At 44.7% G+C, this 25,762-nt stretch overlaps 1 protein-coding gene across 1 annotated transcript in view; it reads left to right on the forward strand.

The window, feature by feature from the left end:
- The window catches only part of Wnk (Wnk kinase), an 834,378-nt gene that overhangs the window by 269,001 nt on the left and 539,615 nt on the right, over positions 1–25,762 (forward strand). The window contains exon 3 of the mRNA XM_068226022.1: positions 11,561–11,653. The gene's annotated coding sequence lies outside the window, so the exon portion shown is untranslated. The remainder of the gene's footprint in view (positions 1–11,560; positions 11,654–25,762) is intronic.

Here is a 25,762-nt window from a genome sequence, read left to right on the forward strand (position 1 = left end):
TACCTATATGTTTATGTTAGTGCTGAAATCCGATTTCTTACTTTACTAATGCTGAAAGCCCGAAAATGTAATGTTATTCTTTAATATGGGAATCACTCTAGAAGGAAATGTTGAAAGTGAGGTGATGTCTATCCAGGTTCGTTGTTATCCTAATACTATGGGTTACAGTACATTGCACGTATATAAAATACGCCACTTACAAACTGGCTTTTTATCCGCGAATTTCTGCGGCCACAAAAGTCACTATTTTTCAAGAATGATGACATCTACACATGGTAGATTGTCTGACTGTGCTGTTTTGAACCTTTCTTCTGTCATTTCGAAGTTATTCGCGATCATAAATAATAAACAATCGGCTTTTAGCAACGGCTGATGCACAACGGCTGGTGGAGCTACATGCGGTACTGGATCGTGACGTCACAGCGCACCGCTTACTTCAGAGGCCGTTTCACTCGCCTTGCGGAAAGGCACTATTAAATATTTTTTTAATGGTAGAAAACAAGGCAACTTACCACAATGTAATACGTTTACGTACTATTTCATTGGTGTACTTTTCGAAAAAAATATTTTTGAAAATTATGCATGTTCCCTATTAGCAACGAACCAACAGGCCTATATCAAAACGAGTTGTATCAATATTTTCTTTGTTTAACTGTGCATTAGAGCGTATAAGACAAATTGTTTTTTAAGTTCATTATTTTTTATTTGTGGTTGTAGTAGATATTGTCCGGGTTTTTGGCGTCCTGTCTAGGAACCGCTCACTTAAAAATATATACATGGAAAACTACTTGTCTGGTGATAACGAAATTTTTATGTGTTGCGGCTACAGATATTCGTAGTGTAATAATAAGGTTACGATTTTTTCAACCACCCCAAAAAGGGCAATTTTACTAAAGCAATATTTTTTCAGACCAGGATAAACGTACAACAGGAAACTTGGGCTTGTTTTGAACTACACCATTGTAACCGTACAGTGTGATACTGAATTCATGAAGAGTAATATTGATGGGAAGTTGTGTGCGCACTGGACCGTGCGATTAACAGCAGACGTGGTGGTGAAATCGCGTACAGGGTTGCCGCGTGCACCAGCCCCGACCAGTTGTAAAATGCAATGTCCTGACCTTGGTTTGTCCCCAAGTTAATTTCAGTCTGCCTGTGTTCTGCATGTTAGCCACATCATTTCACGATGGCTCCGAGACTACCGTTGTCAGAGTGCGAACTTACAACGTTTCTGAGTGCTGTTTGTTTCCTTCAAAGTGTGGGTAAATGTAGGGGACACAGGTTCCCTGTGTACCAGAAAGTGGCAGATTGTTTGGGATTACCGCTGTCGTCAGAAAAAAGAAAGTAGAAGCCACTTCAAACGAGAATGATAGAAATATAATATCCAGGTCAAGTAAGAAGTAGCGTTTCAGGCTGGGGGGTTCGAAAATCCAACTGGATTTTACTTTGGCCACAATACGAAGAAATATACGCGATTTTTACGTGAATAAGGCATTCCCCGCAATTAAAAGCCTCCGCCAGAGACTAATATATGAGAGGTTTTACTGATTTGTCAATTTCTAAACTTTTGGAACCCTGGAAACGTTAAAAAAAAAAACACGATAAGAAAATGGAAGAGTACCACTGGGAGAAGATGGACTGTCTGAAAATGTCCCTCGACAGCAGATCAGATTCCTGGGAATATAGTGACTTTTCAGACGAAGATTTACAGAATTAAATATTGTGAAGATATGCAAATAATATAATAGTAATGTAAATAACCCTTGTAAAAACAGTACAGTTTGTCATTTCTAAATTAGGAATCCAATTAGTTTTAAACCTGCAATTGAACGCCCAAAGTGCTTATGAGAAAATTTGGTAGGAAGCGGAATTTGCACGAGGAAATAAAATCAAGGGTCGAAAGTATAAAAAGAGCTGTACTCGTTGCACGCTGTGTTTTACCGGATTTCACCATCCCGTCTGCTGTTAATCGCACGGTCCTGCAGCGCGAGACATTGGGCCGGGCATACAACTTGGAAAGAGGACCAGTACCTCACCCAGGCGGCCTCGCCTGCTATGCTGAACAGAGGCATTGTTTAGGTATGGGAAGATTGGAACAGGCAAGGATGAGGGAAGAAGGCGGCCGTGGCCTTACGTTAGGTACCATCCCGGCATTTGCTTGGAGAAGTGGGAAACCACGGAAAACCACTTGGAGAATGGAAATCGAACCCACCTCTACTCAGTTGTCATTCCGAGGCTGAGTGGACCCCATTCCAGCCCTCATACCACTTTTCAAATTTCGTGGCAGAGCCGGGAATCGAACCCCGGTCTCCGGGGCGGCAGCTAATCACGCTAACCACTACACCAGGAGTTCTTTAACGTGCCGGTAAATTTACCGACACGAAACTAGCGTATCTGAGCACTTTTAAATACCACCGGAGTGAGCCAGGATCGAACTTGCCAAGTTGGGCTCAGAAGGTCAGCACTCTACCGTCTGAGCTACTCAGCCCGGCCCGCTGTATTTTAAACAGTATTTTATTACTACCAATTTTGCTATTGTATTATTATTGTTATAATAATTGTAAATACGTATTCTTGTCTCGAGGTGGTGCAGCACCTTTCAGGCATACCCCAGTGGAGATGAGCTGCAAGTACCATTTTAAACACACATCAAACTTCCTGCCATTCTTAAATCCCTGGCAGTAGTACCAAGAATTGAATACGGATCTCAGAGGACGGTAGCTAACAGTGCTGACTCTTCCGCTACATTGTTATAAAATATGTGTGGTAAAACCGTACTTGATACTAGGCGGTACTTATAACTTGGTCCTTTAAGAATAGCAAATCAAATTTGCAATTAGACAATATATACATCATGATAGCTCATACGATGCAAATGAATGTATTAAGGATCTGAAGTGGTGGTTCCTAAAACTTTTATGTACACGTTTTAGATAAGAGGGATATTTAAGTGGATATTTGGAATTTCTGAAAAATGTGATAATCGCGAATATCTCCATAAAATCGCACGAAACGTAAAAGATCGAAATTATAGTTTTAAAAAACTTTCGTTAAGTACAGGTTTTCGATACGACTAATATAAACGGAAACACTTTACTTTTACTGCTTTGGCTCCCTTTACGAATGAAAACTCAATCTGTTTCATGACTCTATTAGGCCATCCTGAAATAAATTAAATGCACACCCACACACACATACACATATTTAACCACAAGCAATTCTAACCAGATATGAATGGCCACACTAATTACCAGCCTATTTACAAATCTCTCTACCTTATGGTGCAGCAAGGGTCCAGCCCGTTCCTAACCTGGGACGCCAATCCTTACTTTCACTTTCCCAAAGTCCAGTCACCTACAGCCGCTGTAGGTAGACAGCTGAATTGAACACAGTGTCATTGGCTACATAACACACGACGACCGTTCGTTGGTTCGGCTCCACAGATGTACTTCAGAGTCCCATGCAGTGAACGGCTGAACAGTATTCAACAGCAGGACGATACTCACAACGGCGAACATTAACACAGTTCCATTTATCCTCGCACTCACGATAGTGCGTTTCCTCGCTGGCACACGGCGTCCTCAGTCCACAGAATTACACGAACACACAGTACAGACTACCGTTCTGTTGCCTCCAGTTCATGCACTCACTGGTATCTCCGACACCACAACAACCGCTCGCTGGGGCCTTGTATTTATACCTCGATGCTGGGTCACTAGAACAGTCAGGGTTCGGCTGGAGATCGAACTTTCCCGTCATATCTTCCAGAAATCGAATGGAGAAACTAGATGAAGGTAACAATAAAGGAAGGGCCGTGGCATGCCCTCTGGTAGGCTGGGAAGTTCCCCGAGGTCGCTTAGTCATCCCCTTTCAGGTGATACAGAAGGGGCTGCGACAAGGCTGACGGTCGCTTGAGCACGTAACATCACCCCCTTCAAGAGCTGATCGGCCCGATAAGTTACTTTCTTCCGCTGCCCCCCCCCCCGCCCCGGCAAGGCGTTAATCGCTCCAGATGCATCATATTCATCTTGCTTCTCGGGCTCCATTGTATGCGATAGATGACATTATTTATCCTCTTGACAACACGGTAAGGACCTTTCCACGCCGACTGAAGTTTGGGGGACAAACCTCTATTCATCATGAGGTTATACAGCCATACCAGGTTTTCTTCCTGATATCCGGTAGCGTCCGCTCGTTGGCCGTATCGTCTCTTCATTCGGTCGCTCTCTATTCTCGATCTCTTCTGGACAGGGGCGTGTACATCCTCTAGTTTTCTGGCTAGAACGAGACAGCCCTGGTCGATAGTGGCAGGATGATCGTCAGGTCGACGGAACGCTAAATCCACCCGGAAGCGCAGTTCTCTCCCAAACAATGCCCTTGCTGGAGTGCATCCAGTGGGCTCGTGCACTGCAGACTGGTACGCTAAGAGGAACAGGGGAAGATGACGAACCCAGTCTCTCTGATGTTCGCTGACGACTATTCGCAGGTGATTCTCAATGGTCCTATTGAATCGTTCCACCATTCCGTCCGATTGGGGATGTAGAGGTGTGGTCCTGGTCCTTCGGATATCAAACAAACGGCGCAGGTTTTGGAAGACCACTGGCTCGAAGTTCCGTCCCTGATGGGAATGCTGCTCTAATGGTACGCCATATATCTACTGACGAACTCGTTCACGAGGGTTCCTACCACCGTAGTTGCCTCCGAGTTCGGAAGCGTGTACGCCTCTGGCCAGTTCGTAAAATAATCAGTGACGGCGAGTATATAACGATTTCCTGTGTCACTGATAGAGAATGGTCCGGCCACGTCAACTGCCACTCTGCCCACGTTGTAAGTCTTCATTCGACGTTTACGTCTCCGACTTGGCCCCTTGCTAGCAGCACACTCGTTGCATCTAGTGCAGAAGTCTTTCACATCTGATCGGCACCCTACCCAGTAGAACCCCTCTCGGACTTTTTGCAACGTGTTCTTGACTACGAGGTGCCCCCACCGAAGCTTCAACATGAACTTCTCGCTAGTGGTTATACGTCGCCCCAGCATTTGCCTGGTGTGAAAATGGGAAACCACGGAAAACCATCTTCAGGGCTACCGACAGTGGGATTCGAACCCAGTATATCCCGGATGCAAGCTCACAGCCGTGCGCCTCTAACCGCATGGCCAACTCGCCCGGTAAAAATGAACTTCTTTCAAGACTTCCGCTACCATACTGCGTGGGACAACCACCTGCTCCCGTAGAGTCTTCCCGTCGGTGCTTTCCCAGACGCGCTTTAGCAATACATCCCTGGTCACCAGCGAGTCCTTGACCCTTGGGGTATTTGATCACATAATTGTACTGCTGCAGTGCCTCCGTCCATCGTGCGAGCTGTCCATTCGAGTTCTTGAAATTTAGAAGCTACCTGAATGCTGCATGATCAGTTCTGATGAGAAACTCTCGGCCATACATGTACTTATGGAAATGCTCGATGGTCTTCACAATGGGCAGCAGCTCTTGCCGCGTGACGCAGTAATTTCTTTCCTGTTTGCAGAGGGCTTCATTGAAATATGCAACTATCCGCTCTTCGTTGTCCATGACCTGAGACCGGACGCCCACAATACCAAATTCACCGGCGTCCGTGTTGAGCGCAAATTTCACCCCAGCTCTGGGATATACCAATACCGGTGCTGTAGATAGTGCGTGCTTCAGGTGGTCAAAAGCTTTTTGGCATTTCTCTGTCCAGGTGAACCGTTGATCATTCTCCGTAAGACGATGCAACGGCTTGGCAATGTTGGCATATCTCCTGACGAATCGACGGTAGTAGGTCCAGAGGCCGAGGGAGCTTCGAAGCTGAGACTTCTCCTTAGCTGATGGCCACTACCTCACCGTCATCGTTTTCTCAGAATTCGTTCGGACTCCTTCCTCCGAGCCGATATGGCCGAGGTACCGGTACTGTACTACTTTCCTGAAGAGCTGGCATTTCTTCGGCCACAACTTCATCTGGGCAGCTCTTAATTTTCCCAGAATCTCCCTCAAATCTTTCAGGTTTTCGTCGAAGGTGCTTCCGACAACGATGGCGTCATCCAGGCACGTCTTCCAGTGTAACCCTTTCGTTAGTATCCATCAGTCCCTCAAAAGTTACCGGTGCGTTGCACAATCCGAGTGGCATTATCTTGAATTACCAACTGAAAATGCAGTCTTCTCTCGGTCTTCGGGATGAATTTCTACTTGCCAGTAGCCACTCTTCAGATCTAGCGTGGAGAACCACATCGACCCTGATACCGTATCCAGCGTGTCATCAATCCGCGATAGCCGGTAGCTGTCTTTCTCCGTGACGTCACTTACTCTTCTGTAGTCAACAAGGAATCGAGTAGAGCCGTCTTTCTTCACCAATACTATTGGGGAGCTCCAAGGGCTCTCCGAGGTTTTATACCTTTTTTTTCATTTCTTCGATCATCTGGTCTACTTCATGTTGCTTCGCGAGCGGAACTCGTCGAAACAGAGCCTTGATCGGCACGCTGCCACCCACATCAATCCGATGTTGTACGAGTTTTGTCCCGCCGAAATCGTTGCTGTTCAGGGAGAAAATATCTTCATACTCCAGCAGTAGGCCTTCCAGCTTTTCTCGTTGCCCGCGTTATAGGTTGTTGGTGGAATTTTCATACACTTTCCGCAGGGCCTCTGCCAAATTCCATCCTACTCGCGCTCCTGTGCCTGGTCGAACCGACTCGATGGCTTCGCAGCGAGCAATCCATACAACGGGCTCACCAACTCCAAGCGTTGTGATTTGGTGGATGGTGACATCGTAGTTATTCAAGTTGGTCAGTCGAACGTAAGGCCGATGAGAGGTGCTGATCAAGGATTTAGCGATCAGTAATCCCTTTGTTTGACCATTCTGATATTCCGGCTCCACAATGGCCGTCAATTCGCCAGCAGCTCCGTCCACGTCCACCTCAGTCCTTGCTGAGATGGTCAGGTCCACTTGCGGCTTAACCTGGCGTAAAGCAGTGCCTTCCCGCGCTGGTCGCATGTCAAATTCTTCATCTCCGTACCGAAGCGTGTTGGCGCTCATATCCAAGATGATGTTATGTTCGTTCAGAAAGTCGAGTCCGATGATTATCTCATCCACGATGTCCGCAACGAGAAACCTGTGCTTCACTGTCCGCCACCCTACGGATAATTCCATCACTGTCTTGCCGTGGACAGGCGTCGTCTCTCCTGTGGCAGTAGCCAGGCTGAGCTTCACCGGCAGGGGTCGAATTCTCCACTGCTGCGCATCTATTGGCTTCACGATGGTCGTTGTTGCTCCAATGCCAATCGGCATGCTCCGCGTTATCTCGTCGACGTCTCCGTCTATCATCAGGCTGCTACTATCTGATCGCCATCTCTTTACGCGGGCGTGGGCTGCTGGGGCTTGCCAAATTTCCGGAGCCAACCTTCGCTCCCCAAGACTGGCTAATAGTCGTTTCCCTAACTGGTGTATTTCTCGGCCGTCAGGACGTCAGAAGGAGGTTCCCGTCTTCGGTGTTCTCCATAGTCCCGGCTTATATGGCCCATGGTACCACAGTTCCAACAGATGACAGGTCTTCGAGGTATCCGATGGCTCGAGCGTTATTCCGTTTCCTCGTTCACAGGGTTCCGCTTGGCTTCATAGAACCTTCACACGGCTTCGAGGAAATCGGTCAGGGGCAGCGGAGTTTCGTCCACTTCCAGGCGGTGCACCCTAGTTTCCAGTCTCGATGCTTGCTTCGCGACCTCGTACTCCAACGCGTGGCCTAGAGCGTCTCCTAGGCTCTTCTGGCGGGCGAGTCGAAGGGCCTGTTGGTTATTTGGGTCGCGTAATCCACCTATGAAGGTCTGCCTAACCAGCTGTTCGAGGAACTCTTCTGGTGCTGAAGGATAGGCCAGGCGAACGATACGGGCGACATCTGTCTCGAATTCTTGGAGTGTCTCCGTCTCTTCTGAGTTCTGGTTCGAAGTTGGGTCTGGTATGCCTGTTGTAGGTATCGGTCTCCGTAACGGGCGTCCATGTGGGCCACTAGCGCGGTGTAGTAGTTCTGAGCGCTTTCTGGTAATGCCTGTAGTACATTGTCGGCTTCCGCCCTCAGAGCCACGACGAGGGCTGTAGCTTTGTTCCCTTCACTCAGGTGGTTAATGGAACAGGCCGCCCTGAAATGCCGCGGGATCGCACTCCATGGTACCTTCGCGTCGAACGTTGGAGGCGTCACCTTGGTCCTACTTGGTACTGTAGTCGATGGCCCATGCACATACGTCCCGTCTCGTACGTTATTGCGTAGCTGGGCGACTTTTCGCTTCAGGTCCTGGCTAATGGCGTTGCATTTCTGATCGACCGTAGCTATTTTATCGTCAACCGTCCCTATCTTCTCATCAATTTTCTTGTCAATTTCCCGCTGGACAGTTTTCATCTTGTCTTCAAGTTCGTCCTTTACTTTAGTTATTTTTCTACCTGCAGAATGTCCTTTATCTCGTGGTGACGTTGCTCGATCTGTGTCTGTACGTTTTCTACCTTCTTCTGACCTTCCATCTTCTCCGGCGTCACCATTTGCTAGTCTTTCGTCTTTGGATTTTCTTATATCTTCCTCTCCATCTTCTTCATATCGAAGAGCGGATTTAACAGATCCTCCATTTTCGTCTGGCCTCTGGTCTCAACTGACGTGCAGTAATTAATAAAAGATGAAAAAGAGATTTATATGAGCGTGCATTCAGTATACACCGGCGTTCTGGAATATTCCCGGTGGCGGTCGAAACCTGCAGTATGTGGTCCGCTGATTCTCGCTTATTACAATGATGCATCACACATGGGGTCTATTCTAACTTCTAACACCATTTGTTGCTCAAATTTATTTCAGGATGGCCTAGTGAATGCTCTCTCTCTCTCTCTCTCTCTCTCTCTCTCTCACACACACACACACACATTTAAACACACGCAATTCTAACCAGTTATGAATGGCCACGCTAATTACCAGTCTATTTACAAATCTTTCTACCTTATGGCGCAGCAAGTGTCCAGCCCGTTCCTTTACCATGGGCCCTAATCCTTACTTTCACTTTCCCAAAGTCCAGTCACCTCCTACAGCCGCTGTGCATAGACAGCTGGATTTGAACACAGTGTCACTGGCTATAAAACACACGATGACTGTTCGTTGGTTCGACTCCACAGATGTACTTCACACAGTCCCATGCAGTAAACGACTAACAGCTCAACAGTATTCAACAGCAGGACGTTACTCACATTGGCGAAAATAACACAGGTCCATTTATCTTCGCACTCACGATAGCGCGTTTCCTCGCTGGCTCACGGCGATTCTCAGTCCACAGAATTACGCGAACACACAGTACAGACTACCGTTCTGTCGCCTCCAGTTACACATTCACTGATTTCTCCGACACCACAACAGCAGCTCACTCGCAGGGCCTTGTATTTATACCTCGATGCTGGGCCACTAGAACATTCAGGGTTCGGCTGGAGATCGAACTTTCCCGTAATATCTTTCAGAAATCGCATGGAGAAACTAGATGAAGGGAACAATAGAGGAAGCGCCGTGGCATGCCCTCGGGCGGGCTGGAAAGTTCCCCGAGCTGGGTAAGTCATCACCTTTCAGGTAATAACGAAGAAGTTGCGACAAGGCTGACGGTCGCTTGAGCACGTAACAATATTTTTACGCCACTTTCTTATTATTGTTACCATTATAATGTATCAGAGAACTCTACTTTTCAGGTAGTCAGACTTCGAATATAACAAATACTGATATATAGGGTCCCTCATATAAACTTAAACCGTCCCAGCGGCGTTTTTATTCTCCGATACGTAAGCTGCAGTATTGGAAGCGTGCGCATAGTTCTCGACCTTGCAAGCAGCGTGCAGATGTTAAACCTCGCAAGCATTAGTCGCCAGTCTGCATCTCAGCTTTCAACATGGTGAGGCAGTTATCATTGCAACACAGTATTGTCATATGTAAAAGATATTTCAAGTACGAGTCGGCTCGACGGGTACGGGATGCATTTGTTCAGCAATTTTCTGGTGAAGTGCCACCTTCAACCCCAATCAATTATCAATCATCTACATTTAGGGCGGTCGCCCAGGTGGCAGATTCCCTGTCAATTGTTTACCTCATATTTACATGTATTTATAACTGTTTACCTAGCCTTTTCTTAAATATTTTCAAGGATGGAAATTCATCAAACATTTCCTTTGATAATTTATTCCCATCCGTTACTCCTCGTTCTATAAATGAATATTTGCCCCAATCTCTCCTCTTGAATTCCGACTTTATTTTTCCCACTTTTAAAAGTTCCACTCAAGCGTTTTCTTCTACTTGTCTCATTCTTCGCCTACTCACCACGGACAGCTCGAAACATACCACATAGTCGAGCTTCTCGTGTCCTTACCCCCAAGTCTTCCCAGCCCAAAGTTTGCAACATTGTAGTAAAACTACTCCTTTGTCGGCAATCACCCAGAACAAATCGTGCTGCTGTCCTCTGAACTAGCTCTCCTATCAAGTAGTTCTGGTAAGGGTCCCATACACTGAAGTCTTACCAGAGACTTATACGCCCTCTTTTTACATCCTTACCGCAACCCCTAAACACCCTCATAACCATGTAAATTGATCTGTAACCATTCTTAACTACCTCGTTAATATGATTACCTCAATGAAGATCATTCCTTATATTAACACCTAGGTACCCACATTATTCCCCATGAGATACTATCACCCCATTAACACAATAATTAAAACAGAAGATTTTTCCTCTTGTTGAAGCTTACAACTTGACTTTTCATCCCATTTACATTCATTCCATTGTCTGCTGTCCATGCCACCACATTTTTGAAGTCCCCCTGCAGTCGCTCACAATCTAACAACTCATTTACTACTCTATACAGTATAACATAATCTGCAAATATCCTTACCCGTGATTCCAGATCTTTACTCATATCATTAACACAGATTCACGTAACTTAACTATAAATACATTTGTAACTACTGGCTCAATGCTCAATAAAAAACAGGCGCACACACGAACAGTTTTTACAGAGGGAAAGGTAGATGACACTGGCGCGAATTTTGGACGGTCACCGAATAAATCACTCACAAAATTAGCGCAACAAGTAGGGGTTTCTACTAGAGGACCAGTACTGCTCCGCAGCATTCATTATAAATAAGTCAAATAACGTGTCTTGGTATGAAAGTGCTCCATGCGTTGCCCTGATACATTTTGAAAATTCTCTTTTCGGATTTGTATTACCCGTTAACGTGCCAAGTTTTGGGGATTTTTTTATTGTGACATTGATATTTCACGAAATTTTTGTACTTTTAGAATTATTGTACTGTGTTTATTTTATAGTTTTATTTAAGTTCTTAAAGTTTTAGTTTTATTCGGGTGCAAGTTTGTCCTTGTTGCAGCCCGTATTGTCGGCGAATTAGATGATCCTTTCAGACAAATAATAAATATAAATATAACACTTTGTGTTTACGTGTCGCACAATAGATATGGTGTACAAGATTCCAATTCCTCACACATTGGATGAACTGAAAGAAAACATTATGAATAAAATCAGGAATATTTCAGTTTCAGAACTCACTCGCGTCAGCCAGAATGTGGTTACCAGATACAGTGCCTTTATAACCCAGGAAGGACGATACTTCCGGCATCTTTTATAAGGTAAGATTTCATATAATTTCATATAATATTGTATTCACGCTCAAGGCAGGGCTGAGGCAAATGCCGTAGCGCAGAATACAAACACCGTGCGTTCGGTCTTAGTTTATGTGAGGACCCTCTTTATAGACAGTATAAACAAAGAGTATAGCAGTATTATTTATTGAAAGGATAATCATATCGCTGTCCATCTATCAGCTGACTGAGCGCTTGGCAAAAGTATGGCGGCTGGACTGGGTTCTGCCATGCTGTACAGTCACTCTACAAGGAGCATCCTAGCAGCGCTATGAGCTTAGAAGTGGAAGACCGTAACACTACTGCGTGTACGAGCTTCACTGAAGTAGGGATGAGATATTGCCTAGTTGCGTATTGTAACGAATACAACTCCATCTGTTTCATTACGTTACTTCAGGATGGCATAATAAATTCACACACACATATTTAAACACGAACCATTCTCAGCGGATATGAATGGCCACACTAATCACCAGTCTTTTTACAAATCTCTCTTCTGTACACACATCCGGGAGTCCCGCTGGTTGTTACCTGGGAGCAGCTATAATCCTTACTTTCACATTCCCAAAGTCCAGTCACCTCCTACAGCCGCTGTGCGTAGACAGCTGGATTTTAACACAGTGGCAGTGGCTGTACAACACACGACGACTGTTCATCGGTTCGACTCCACATATAGTGATGTACATCACACAGTCCAATGTAGTGAACAACTAAACAGCTAAACAGATTCAACAGCAGGACGATACTCACAACAACGAACATTAACTAAGGTCCATTTATCCTCGCACTCACGTTAGCGCGTTTCCTCGCTAGCTCACGGCGATCCTCAGTCAACAGAATTACACGAACACACTGTTGTCTCCAGTTCATGCACTCACTGGTATCTCCGAAACCACAACAGCCGCTCTCTCGTAGGTGCCTTGCATTTATACCTCGATTCCGGGCCACTGGAACATTCAGGGTTCGGCTGACGTTCGAATTTTCCTGTCATATTTCCAGAAATCGCATGGAGAAACTAGATGAAGGTAACAGTAGAGGAAGGGCCGTGGCATGTCCTCTGGTAGCCTGGGAATTTCCCCGAGCTGGCTTAGTCATCATTTTTCAGTTAATAACCGAAGGGGCTGGGACAAAGATGATGGTCGCTTGAGCACGTAACATCGCCCCCTTCAATAGCTGATCGTCCCAATCAGTTACCTTCTTCCGCTGCTCCCCGCTAATGCGCCAATCGTTCCATATGCACCTACACCTTGCTTCTCGGGCTCCATTGTATAAGATAGATGACGTAATTTATCCTCTTGACAACACCGTAAAGGCCTTCCCACGCCGTCTTAGTTTGGGGGACAAACATCTCTTCCTCATCGGGTTATACAGCCATACTAGGTCTTCTTTCTGATATCCGGTAGCGTCCGCTCGTTGGCCGTATCGTCCTTCATTTGGTCGCTCTCTATTCTCAATCTCTCCCGGACTGCGGCGTGTACATCCTCGAGTTTTCTGGCTAAATCGAGACAGTGCTGGTCGGTTAGAGAAGGATGATCATCAGGTCGACCATATGCTAAATCCACCGGGAGGCGCAGTCCTCTCCAATCAACGTCCTTGCTGGTGTGGATCCAGTGGCCTCGTGCACTGCAGACTGGTATGCCAAGGGGAACAGGGGAAGATGACGAACCCAGTCTCTCTGATGTTGGCTGACGACTATTCGCAGGCGATTCTCAATGGTCCTATTGAACATTTCCACCATTCCGTCAAATTGGGGATATGGAGGTGTGGTCCTGGTCTTTCAGATATCAAACAAACGGCACAGATTTTGGAAGACCACTGACTCGAAGTTACGTCCCTGGTCGGAATGCAGCTCCAATGATACGCCATATCTACTGACGAACTCGTTCAAGAGGGTTTCCGCTACTGAAGTTGCCTCCTGGTTCGGAAGCGCGTACGCCTCCGGCCACTTCGTGAAATAATCAGTGACAACGTGTATATAATGATTTCCTGTGTCACTGATAGGAAATGGTCCGGCCACGTCAATTGCCATTCTCTCGAGGGGCGCGTCCACGTTGTAGGTCTTCATTCGACCTTTACGTCTCCGAATTGGTCCCTAGCTGGCAGCACACTCGTTGCATCTAGTGCAGAAGTCTTCCACATACGATCGGCACCCTACCCAGTAGAACCTCTCACGGACCTTTTCCGAGGTCTTCCTGACTCCGAGGTGCTCTCACGAAGCTCCACCGTGAACTTCTTTCAAGACTTATACGCTCCAGTAATGCGTGGTACCACCACCTGCTCCCGGAGTGTCTTCCTGTCGCTGCTTTCCCAGACGCGCTTAGGCAACCCATCCCTGGTCACCAGCGAGTCCCATTGCGAGCAGTAAGGCTTAGCTTTTGGGCTGAGGTCACCGACGTATTTTCCATCCAGGCCTCGGTATGCGGGCGATCTTCCACACGGCCCGCAGTCCGATGTCCTCGTAATCCCTCTGAGCATTAATCCAGGCTTTGTGACTCCAAGTTTCTTCGAAATTTACGGTGGTCCTTTAGCTGGGAACATCGTGTTCACCTTCGACTTTGGAGCAGAACTTGCAGTCTTCGGGACAAGGCCTTCGAGACAGAGCGTCGGCGTTGGAATGCAGGTGACCCTTGCGGTGTTCGATCACATAATAGTACTGCTGCAGTCTCTCCAGCCATCGTGCAAGCTGTCCTTCCGGGTTCTTGAAATGCAAATATCATGGAATATCGGAGCACTGATGCGCAGGTATGTTGTCTGGGCACCACACGCCCCCTGTGTCAGCAGCAGTTGTATAGGAGACCTTGTGAGCAATGGCTGTGCATGTGACAGGTGTAACATGGAACGTCGTCGTGATCTGACACCGTTCAAACGGGGTATGGTGGACGGTGCCCGACGGATGGGAAGTGCGATTTCGGAAGTGGTGCGGGAATTCGGCTTCACACGATTAACCGCGTCCGGGGTGTATCGTGAATGGTTGAATGCGGGTGTCACCGTCCACAACAGACGAACGACCGGCTGTCCAGCCACCCTCGATACCGTGACCGGCGACATCTGAGACGGATTGTCAATAGTGACAGACAGGCAACCGTGCAACAAATCACGGCTCAATTCAACACAGGCCGTGCTAGACACGTCTCCCACTAGACAGTCCGTTGGAACATGGGTTCTATGGGGTATGGGAGCCGACGCCGCACACGGCTGGCATTGTTAACCCAACGTCATCGGGCACAACGACGCGCATTTGTCGCCAGTCACCAGAGATGGACACTGGAACAATGGCGTAACGTGATATGGTCAGACGAATCACGATTTCAACTGCACCATGCCGATGGGAGGCACCGTGTATGGCGCAGACCACATGGAGCGATGTATCCCGCCTGCCTCGAAGGTGTGGTCGTAGGCGCTGGTGTGTCTGTTATGGTCTGGGGTGCATTTTCCTGGTATGGAATGGGACCCTAGTTGTTCTGGAAGAGACTTTGAATAGTACGCGGTATGTTGATTTTCTCGGAGACCATCTCCACCCATTTTTGGCCTTCCACCGCCCAGACGGTTCTGCGGTGTTTCAAGATGATAACGCGCCGCCACATCGCTCCCACGTCGCCCGGGAATGGTTCCCGGAACATGCAGCGGAGGTCCAACGACTGCCATGGCCACCCAGGAGCCCCGATATGAACCCTATCGAGCATATCTGGGATGTCTTGGAACGCAGGCTCCGTGCCATGGATCCTGCACCCACGAACAGACCAGCATTGGCGGCCGCTCTGCAAACGATTTGGTGTTAGCTGCGTCCAGAGGACTACCAGGGACTTGTTGACTCACTTCCACTGCGTCTCACTGCAGTTCGTAGGCCAGAGGAGGCCCCACACGCTATTAGGTGACTATCCCATGACATTTGCTAAGTCGGTGTATAATATCATTTTCATACATCTTGCGGGTGAGTTTGTGATATTAGAATAAATATCTCGTGAGATCACGATCTAAGTATACCGAGCGGAATGGCCGCACGTGTAAACGCGCTACGGCTGTCGAGCCAAGCTATGCATTCGGAACAAGAGTGGGTTCGATCCCCACCTTTGGCTGTCCCTCACAATAATTTTCTGTTGTTTCCCATCTTCACTTCTTTGCAAATGGCGGGACAGTTCATATTCAAGTTCATATCAGATTCCTTCCACTTCCTCACTCAATTTCATTCACCATTATCTCCATTAGTTCCTCAAAGGCGGAAATGACATCCGGCCGTAAAATCTATATACAGTGAGTCACAGTGAAACTCATACACGATCGTAATCTGTTTGTTTCGTTATGAACAGAAAGTTGGGTGATTATATTTGTCATATTTTATGTGCAATGTAACGTGGATATCTTACATTATTATGCCACTACCTGTTTAGTTATCTTGTCCATAAATTGACGCAAGTATGTCTGATTCTTTGGTATTATGCTGCTGCTCGAAGTCAGGAGACGACTCATACAAACCTCGGTGAACAAGTAGAAACACCGTACGTTTGACTACCAAGTTCAATACAAAACGCAGGAGACAAGTTCAGTCTATCGTCGAGCGTTGCGAAGTAAAGACACACTGTAGTGGAATAATGAGCTGTCAGAGAGGCCAGTCTTCGAACGACGAGAGAGAGAGAGAGAGAGAGAGAGAGAGAGAGAGAGTTGATGCTTTTTCTTTATAAAACAGGAAAATCATTGTAACTGGCAAAATTGTGAACAGGTGTTGTTCAACTGTCCAGTGTTTTATAGATAGGTATAAAAGTAACAGCCGGATTGAAAATAAGGACAAGGTAAAAGTCAGGAAAGGATATTTAATTCCACAGGTGAACGTTGGATACAAGAAGAATCCAGTGATTAATGCTCCGAAACTTGCTGTGATGGTTGAGGAAAATACAGGGAAGAAATTGCATCCAGAAACAATTATGCGCATTATCAAGAAAAATAATAGGCATGTAAGAGTAAATAGGAAAAATTTATTGATCTACAAACTGAACAGGAAGAAGAGGTTACCGTTTGTTAGAGATCACATGGGAAAATATTTTGACTTCTGGAAACCGGTAATATTTGCGGATGAAAGAAAATTCAACGTCTATGGATCATATGGAAAAGTTACTGTCTGGAGAAACCCGAATGAAGAGCTAAAACCTACCAATATGTGTCCAAGTGTTAAATACGGTGGAGGTGGTGTTAATGTCTGGGGGTGTGTGGCAGCTATCGGTGTAGGGAAGTTGACTTTTTTTGACGGGATGATGGATAAAAGTGTGTGTTTGAACATACTGAAAAACAATTTGCCTGCTAGTGCTCAAAAACTTGGAATACATGACTAATACAAGTATTGTCAGGATAACGAACCCAAGTACAAAGCTCACATAGTGAAAATGTGGCCCCTGTATAACAGTCAAAAGGTGCTGGAAACACCACCTCGGTCACCAGATTATTTGAATATTATAGAGAATTTATGACACACTTAGAAGTAGCAATAAGGAAACAAGATTTCCAACAAATATTACCTGAGAGCTGCTTTACGCGAAAAATGGGAGAAAATAACTCCATCATACTGCAAATAATTAGTACGATTCATGCCTGCCTGTTTGAGAAATGTTAAACTAGCCAAGGGATATCCAACAAAATACTGAGTTTGTCGATGATTGTCTTATTCTGAGCTTCAAGGATCTACCACAGGGTATATGAGTTTCACTGTGATCTCTTCTTATGTAAGTTTGACAAAAAGCGTTTTTAATTTCCTTTGTAGATGAAATATATTTATATTAATTTTGAATACTGTAGTAGAAAATGATGTATTGGTTACAGAGTTAAAACGAGCTTGAAATAAAAAGCATACATTTGTTGGTAAATGCTCAAAGAAATATTTTGCTGATGTACGAGTTTCATTGTGACTCACTGTATATAATATAACATATATACTGACTGACTAACTGATTCATCTTTGCCGAGCCGAAACTACTGCACATAAAGAAATTAAATTTGGGGGATATATTTATATTACAGTGTATGTGCTCATTAAGGGGGGATTTTTGTGTATACGTCGCTAAGGGGGGTGAAAAACGGGGTGATTTTTTAAAATGAGTATATCCATGTCTAAAAAACTTAACAGTTTAAAGACGTGAAAATTGGTATTTGGAATCTCCTTTAAAAATAAAGGAGCACGTATTTTTGTTTCTGAAATATCCACTTAACCCTCAAGCACACGCGCCAGATCTTAGGACGCAGATACACGCGTGGGGGTGCTTTCCACCCCACATATCATTGTATTGTAAAATATGAATTGCTGTATTAATTGGAGATTTTAAGGTAGATTATGTAAGAATGACTCTTTCTGCGGGGATCCAGCCAGAAAGGTACAAGAGGAGGGAGAGCACAGAAAAGTTATTTGTACATTTCACTAGGAAATAAAATGACCTGGGGTGGATTCCGCTCCATACGCGTGTATTTGAGGGTTAAGGATCAGTAGAGGGAGCCAAAAAAGGGGGAAGCTTTAAAATGAGTTTACCTCAAAAGCTTAACGTGTTACAGACGTTTGGTATTTCGAATCTCCTTTAAAGAAACACAATTTTTTGTTTCGAAAATCGATTTGTTGGGGGGGGGGGGGCGGGCGGTGAAAACAAAGGTGTAAGGAGTTTAATTCTTGTTATGTTGGGTATTCAGCTCGAAGGCTTGTTCGACCCTCCACAGCTCCATCAAAAGATATCATAGACAGCCTAGGCGTCACTGAAGAGGCATAAGAGGGAAATGAAGAATGAGGTAGATTCCCGTTGGTTTCCTCACCGAACCAGAAATTGTATATCATTCTGCCAAGCCCACTGAAATGCATGCACCAACCGACCATGTGAGCGATATTTTCTTACCAATCGTAACAGGGACTGGCTGCGTAAGGAATGGTATTACTAGCGTCGCTCATACCTCGCTCACTTTCATATTGTCGAAGCCAAGGATGAGACTGAGACAGGCCAATAAAAGCAATAACTTGATCTAGCACATACCAGAAAACATAGCGCACTGTAAGCACTACATCTTGCCAGCAAGGGCTCATCTTGTTATGCCGATTCATATATCACTAAAACTCAAGATGTTACAGACGTGAAAATTGTTATCTGAAGATCTCCTTTAAAAATAAAGGAACACGTATTGTTTGTTTTCGGAAAATCCACTTGGTGCTGGGGACACGGGGAATTGAAAATAATTGAAGGAGGAGTTCAGTTCTTTTTATTAAGATACATCTCAAAAGCTGAAGATGTTACAAACGTGAAAATTGGTATTTGGAATCTTCTTTTCAAAATAAAGAAACGAGTATTTTTTGTTTCCGGAAAATCCACATAGATGGGGGTGGGGCAAGGACTGATAAAGGGGGTGGAATTATTTTTATGGGGACACTTGTATCTCAAAGCCTGAAGATGTTACAGACGTGGAAATAGGTATTTGGAAACACGTATTTTTTTCTTTCCGACTTGAGAGAGGATTGTTTCTCGCATGTCTATGTTGCATGTTCCTGGGTTAGCTCTGGCAGTAGCCTAGCCATCTTAGCCCCAAAAGGCAATACCACTAACGTGGTTTACAAGGAGTTTCTGAGGTAAATGAAACTCAGTTTTCGTTGAGTTTTTATACTTTAGGGATTTTCAGATAATGTCTTAGTGCAGTACCGAGGAACGACTACATTTATCAAATTACGAAATCCACGCGAGTGAAGCCGCGTATAACAGTCATGCCATATAATTTCATCTCACTTACTCCCGTATCTGGAAACGGTCAAACTACCACTATTCACAATTAACAAGTAAACATGTAGTCAGAGCGATGCGATAGCGAGACTTGGGTTGCCCAAATACGGCTTTACACCCACTAACGTTGCTACATTTATACATTTTGTTTACTGCAAATATGACCCCTCCAGGTGGGGAAAACACAAGGGGCTAAAATGAGTATACTTTCAAAAATATATCCAATATCTGTTAGGCTTTTGCACAAAATTCTGTGGCTCTAAATCTGTACATCTTTCGGGTTTTCGTCCGGCTAGAGGTTCTCTTTGCGAGCATTTTTTTTTCGTGCTTCTGAGCCCTTTTTAATACGCTTACTTAGGTAATGGTTTTAACATTGCAATTAATCTAAGGAAAATTCAAAATGATGAAATATATTTTTAGTGATCGTCATGACTTGTTCAAAAATACTTAATTTTCACTTAAAGCATGAAGGCGCGGAAACTATGCGGGACATTTATTCCTAGATGATATCTCCTTTCTTCCTATCATTTCTTCAACAGCCCTAGGGACATTATTCTTCACGACTGTCCGTTCTTCCTCTGTTGTTTCCTTCAGCCTTTTCATTTAGTCCTTGTGCAACATGCTCCTTGAAACAGTCCCTCACACTATTTTCTTTCAACTTGTCTAGTTCCCATCTCCTTGCATTCCTTCCTTTCTTCAATTTCTTCAACTTCAGGTGGCATTTCATGACCAACGAGTTGGTGGTGAGAGTCCACGTCTGTTCCTGGGTTTCTGAATCTCTGCTTGGGCCGATGACCTCTATGTTAGGCTCCTTTAAACAACAAGCAAGCAACAAGAATCTCTGCTTAATAATAATAATGATGTCTATTTGATACCTTCCAGTGTCTCCAGGTCTCGTCCACTTATACAGCCGTCTTTTGTGGTGTTTGGACCAAGTATTAGCAAGGACTAAATCATGATTGGTGCAGAATATAACCAGCCGACTTCCTCTTTGTCCCAATCCAAAATCTCCTACTGCATTACCTTCTCTTCCTTGGCCTACCACTGCATTCCAGTCTCCCATAACAATTAGATTGTGTCGGCACCTTTTATATATTGTATTAAATCTTCTATCTCTTCATATATTCTTTCGATTTCTTCATAATGAGCTGAACTAGTAGGCATATACCTGCACTATTGTGGTGGGCATTGGATTGGTGTCTATCTTGACAACAATAATCCTTTCACTATGCTGGTCGTAGTAGCGTACCCGCTGCTCTATTTTCTGAGTCTTTATTAAACCAACTCCTGCATTTCCTCCGTTTGATTTTTTGTTGATAATTCTGTAGTCGCCTGACCAAAAATCCTGTTCTTCCTGCCAACGTACTTCACTTACACCAACTACATCTAACATTAGTCTATCCATCTCCATTTTCAGATTCTCTAACCTACCACTACGATTCAAACTTCTAACATTCAACGCTCCCACACCCAGAATATCAGTACCCATCTTCCTGATGATCGCCCCTTCTCGTGTAGTATCCACCTGGATATCCGAATTGGGGGACTATTTTACCTCCGGAATATTTTACCCGGGAGGAAGCCATCAGGACATTATTCATACAGAGAGCTGCATGTGCTCCGGAGTTCGTTACGACTGTAATTTCCCGTTGCTTTCAACCGTGTAGCAATATGAACACAGCCAAGCCATGTTGAGTATAATTACAAGGCCGTATCGCTCAATCACCTGACTGCCGCCCTTGCAACTTCCGAAAGGCTGCTATCCCCCTTTCGATGAACCACTCTTTAGTCTGGTCTCTCGACAGATACCCATCCGATATGGTTGCACCTGTGGCTCGGCTATCTGCTTCATTGGAACACACAAGCCTCCCCACCAAATCGACAGCGCCTACCCACAATCCGTTGCTTGTTTGCCGTGTAACAGTCACTAACATACAGTGTAAAGGGGAATTATTAAATTAATCAGATAAAAATATTGCACCGGCCGTGTCGTGTTGTAGGGGTTTGAGATTATTATCTAGAGGCCGTAGTGCCTCTAGGCTGTACCTTAATTAAGGACACGATCGCTTCTTTTATCTCCTGTCTTATCGTCGCTATATGATCTATCTGTGTCGGTTGTATTGCAGACAGAGGATATAAATAATAATGATGTTATATTTTGTATGTGTGCAGACCCTTTTGTCAAAAAATCGCTAACCTCACTGGGTAAGAGGCAGGCAATATTATGTGCGGCTTACAGCCCCGAAGGGTCTTAGCCTACCAAGCGACTGCTACTCAGCCCGAAAGCCTGCAGATTACGAGGTAATGTGTGGTCAGCATGATAAATCCTTACGGCTGTTATTCTCTAGACCGAGGCCGGTATCCTTAGTTGTAATTACGTAGGCTGAGTTGTCCTTATCCAGGAGATAGTGGGTTTGAATCCCACTGTCGTCAGCCGCTGGAGATAGTTTTTCGTAGTTTCCTCTAGGCAAATGCTAGGGGCTGTACCTTAATTAATGACATGTACACCGGATAAGAGGCATGCATTAATAATAATAATAGTATTATATTTGCGAGGTCTAGAATGGCTATTAATTTTCATAGTAGCGGGCGATTTAGCCGTGCGGTTAGGGGCTTCCGGCTGTAAGCTTGCATTCGGAAGATAGTAGGTTCGAATCCTACTGTTAATAGCGCAAAAGATGGTTTCCGTAATTTCCTCCAGGCAAATGCTGGGCCTGTACCTTAATTAAGGACACGGCCGTAGTGCGCACCGACACAGATAGGTCTTATAGTGACGTTCTTGGTTTTTCTAGACCGGGTTAGTTAGTTCCCCAATTGTAAACACGTAGACTATGTAGACCTCGAACAGGCCCTTAGGTAAAATTCCCTGATCTCACCGGTAATCGAACCCTGGCTCTCAGGTTAAGAGACCAGCCGCTGAAGATATCGCAACCATGAATAGATAGCGTTACATCCAAAATAATAATTATAATAATTGTTTTGGCCGTGCGGTTTGGTACGCGGCTGGGTTCGGATCCCATTGTCACCAGCCGTTGAAGAAATCGCAACACGCGGCTAGGTTCGATTCCCACTGTCGCCAGCCGCTGAAGATATCGCAACCGTTACGAGCAATTTCTAAATAATAATAATAATAATAATAATAATAATAATAATAATAATAATAATAATAATGGAATATAGGGTCTGCGTTACTAGGGTCCTGACAAGGTCAGATACTACCGTATATGCTGAGCTGTTACATCCGGCCATGCCAGCGAGCGATGCGCTAGCAGGATCTCGCAGTGTGCCTCATTCATTTTTCTATGGCTTCAAGTAGAGACCACATACACCCAGATACAAAAATTTGAATATATGATTTAATCTTTCACCCTTTTTCACATGTAAGTACCTCAGGTAATCAAAATTAATTGTAATTGCTATATCTGTGAACGAAGTGTGCAGTGAATAAAAAAACGTGTGTATTTAAGCGTAGTGATAAAATATACGTGTGTAAGGGCTACTTCACAGAATTTGAATGTCCTACAATCAATTCCGTATTTTGCGTGCGTTCGATTTTTACGATAGTGTGTTGTGTGCGTATAACATCAAAGAAGTGTACAATCGAAATTAGGTAGTGCGTTTGTTATCATGCATAGTCTGCCGTTATATTACACATCAGAGAGTTTCAGTGTTCGATTCCGTGCATGTAATTTTTACGGTATCTGTGTTATGAATCACGTGTAGAGAGCATACGATATAAGGAGTGAGCTATTTTTATTCTAGCATTAATCCAGTGAGAAGTGTTCGATTCCATGTGTTGCACGTATTAGAGATTTTTATTCTAACGATGAACAGAGAGAACAGGATTCGAATCCATGTTTTTTTAAATAGTCACGGTGACTAAATCAGAATTCGAATCTATATCTGTGATACAGATTTTTCTGTTGCATGTGTTAGAGATTTTCTTTTTTATCTAACATTCAACAGACAGAGCAGTGTTCGAATCCATCGCAATAATAGAGAGATATTTTTATAGAGGTTACGAGTTTGTCACAAGAAATAAAGAGTGAGGCGTTTTTATTCTAGCATTAATCAGTGAGAACAGGGTTCAGTTCCATATGTTGCATGTAATAGAGATTTTCTGCTCTAACGATGAACATGGAGAACAGAGTTCGAATCCATGATTTTTCATTCTGTCACGGTGACGAAATGAGAGTTCGAATCTATATCTGTAATACAGAATTTTTTTCTGTTGCATGTGTTTGATTTTGTATTTGAACAGAGAGATCAGAGTTCGAATCCATGATTTTTTATTCTGATTGAGTCATACAGTTGGTGTTATATTAGCGAAATGAGAAAGAGCAAGAGAGGTGGTTTCATTCCATGCAATCATCATCCGCCTGAGTGTCAGTTTCTCTTGTTTTTATCAAGAAGTTACCGGGGCCCTCCTCTTGTTATATTTTTATAATCAAGGTAAGATTTTCTGTTCAGAACACGAGGGAATGTATGCTGACTATTCAAATATTTACTGTAAGATAACAGACTATATATGTTCTAAACACACACAAAATGTTGCTCTTCGTAGAGGGCACAGCATTTCCGGCCCTCTGTAACAGGATGATTAACATGTTTTGTCTTGTTCAGGAGGGGGAGGTCACTTGTCGGATGGAGACGTAAAGCCTTAGCGACGGTGTAGTTAGGCTTCCTCCAAAAATAGTAGAGAAAGGGAGAACTAGCGCAAGAGGACATCTGTCCGTAAAACTGTGAGGAGCTGACCTCCGTAACGTCACACTGTCAGATACAGAGCGTTCCATTTTCACATCAGTCAAATGAGATGACGTTCGGAAGTGGCATTTCGCAAGATGGCGTCGGAAAGGGCATCTCGTTATAAAACTCTACGCTGTAAGGTTAGACCCCTCCAAGATATCGTCGGGAAGGTTCATGACGAGAAGGGCAGCTAGCCTTAAAACTAGAGTCCTTAGGCCCCTCTAAGATGGCGGTATGTCGAGAAGGGAAACTAGCCTTAAACTATAATCCTGTGAGGTTAGGCCCCTCTAAGATTGTGTTGGGAAGGGGTATGTCGAGAAGGGCTTGTAGCCTTAAAACTAGGTTCTGTGTCGTGAAGGACAGCTAGCCTTAAAACTAGGATCCTCTGAGGTTAGGCCTCTCTAAGATGATGTCGCACATGGCCATGTCCCGTCAGGATAACTGCAGTAAGGTTAGGGTTAGTTTCAAAATTCTGCGCCTGCACGTGGCTATGTCCCGTCAAGATGACAGCTGTGTGGTTAGGGATCGTTCAAGATTCCACGCCAAAACAAGTGCACGAGGTTAAGACCTGTCAAGATGGCAAAAGGGAGGTTAGCCACGTTCACTTGTTCAAAATTCCGCGCCGACCTGTCAAGATAACAGCAGTTTGGTTAGCCATGAACACTTTTTTAAAATCCGCGCCAAAGCAAGTGCACGAGGTTAGGACCTGTCAAGATGGCAACAGTGAGGTCAGCCACGTTCACTTGTTCGAATTCCGCGCCCACCTGACCCAAAAAGTAAGGATAGGATCTGTCAAGATGCCAGCTGTCATGTTGACAGCTGTCAAAAGCACGTAGCTTTGTTTGTAAACAGTGTGACGTCACGGTCTCGTGGTCATGGGGTTATTGACCTTGGCCGGTGTCAATGACCTCGGGTGCTGACTCAGCACAAAAAATGCTGACGACGTGGCTTACAACCCGCCCAGCTCTACTACTTATATTAATTTAATTAAGTTGTTTCTTTTCCAAGTATAATACTGTTACCGTATGTTTTTTTTGTAGTTTATAAATGTATTACTCAAAATAATTTTGGCAGACTGAAGAACCTAACAGTAAAAAATTATCTGAATCGACACTGAAAAGAGATGGCTTCAGATATTGCAAAAAATATTGTACGGTTCGAAATCGGCAACACTGTCTGAGAAACGTCAGGCCCGGACAGCGGGTGACATGACTGTAACCTTGATCCTCAAGATACTGTAAACATACGAGATGTTGTACCAAATCCATTTTAACGATCAGATCACGGCACTTTGATTGCGCGCAGTGTGAGGTTACGGGGCAAGGATAAATTGGCATTATTTATCTTCTATGTCAAAAGTGCTTGCGGCAGGAGTGAAAGTAAATTACACGGAATCCAATGTGGATGACTAGCAGAGAATAGGAAGGACCCATGGAAATAGGCCGATTAAGGTGCAGTTGTTAACCGGGATGAAAGCCTACCAAATCTCCGGAATGCCAAGAATTTAAAAGGGACAGAAGTTTGGATCCAGAGAGACCTGGGGATTGAAGCAAGAGAGGAGATAAGAGTTCTCCGACTCCACCTAGAGAGAGCAAGAAGAGGTGGTCTTACAGCGTTC

The sequence above is a fragment of the Anabrus simplex genome, chromosome 2 (genome assembly GCF_040414725.1).
Source record: "Anabrus simplex isolate iqAnaSimp1 chromosome 2, ASM4041472v1, whole genome shotgun sequence".
Lineage (NCBI taxonomy): Eukaryota > Metazoa > Arthropoda > Insecta > Orthoptera > Tettigoniidae > Anabrus > Anabrus simplex.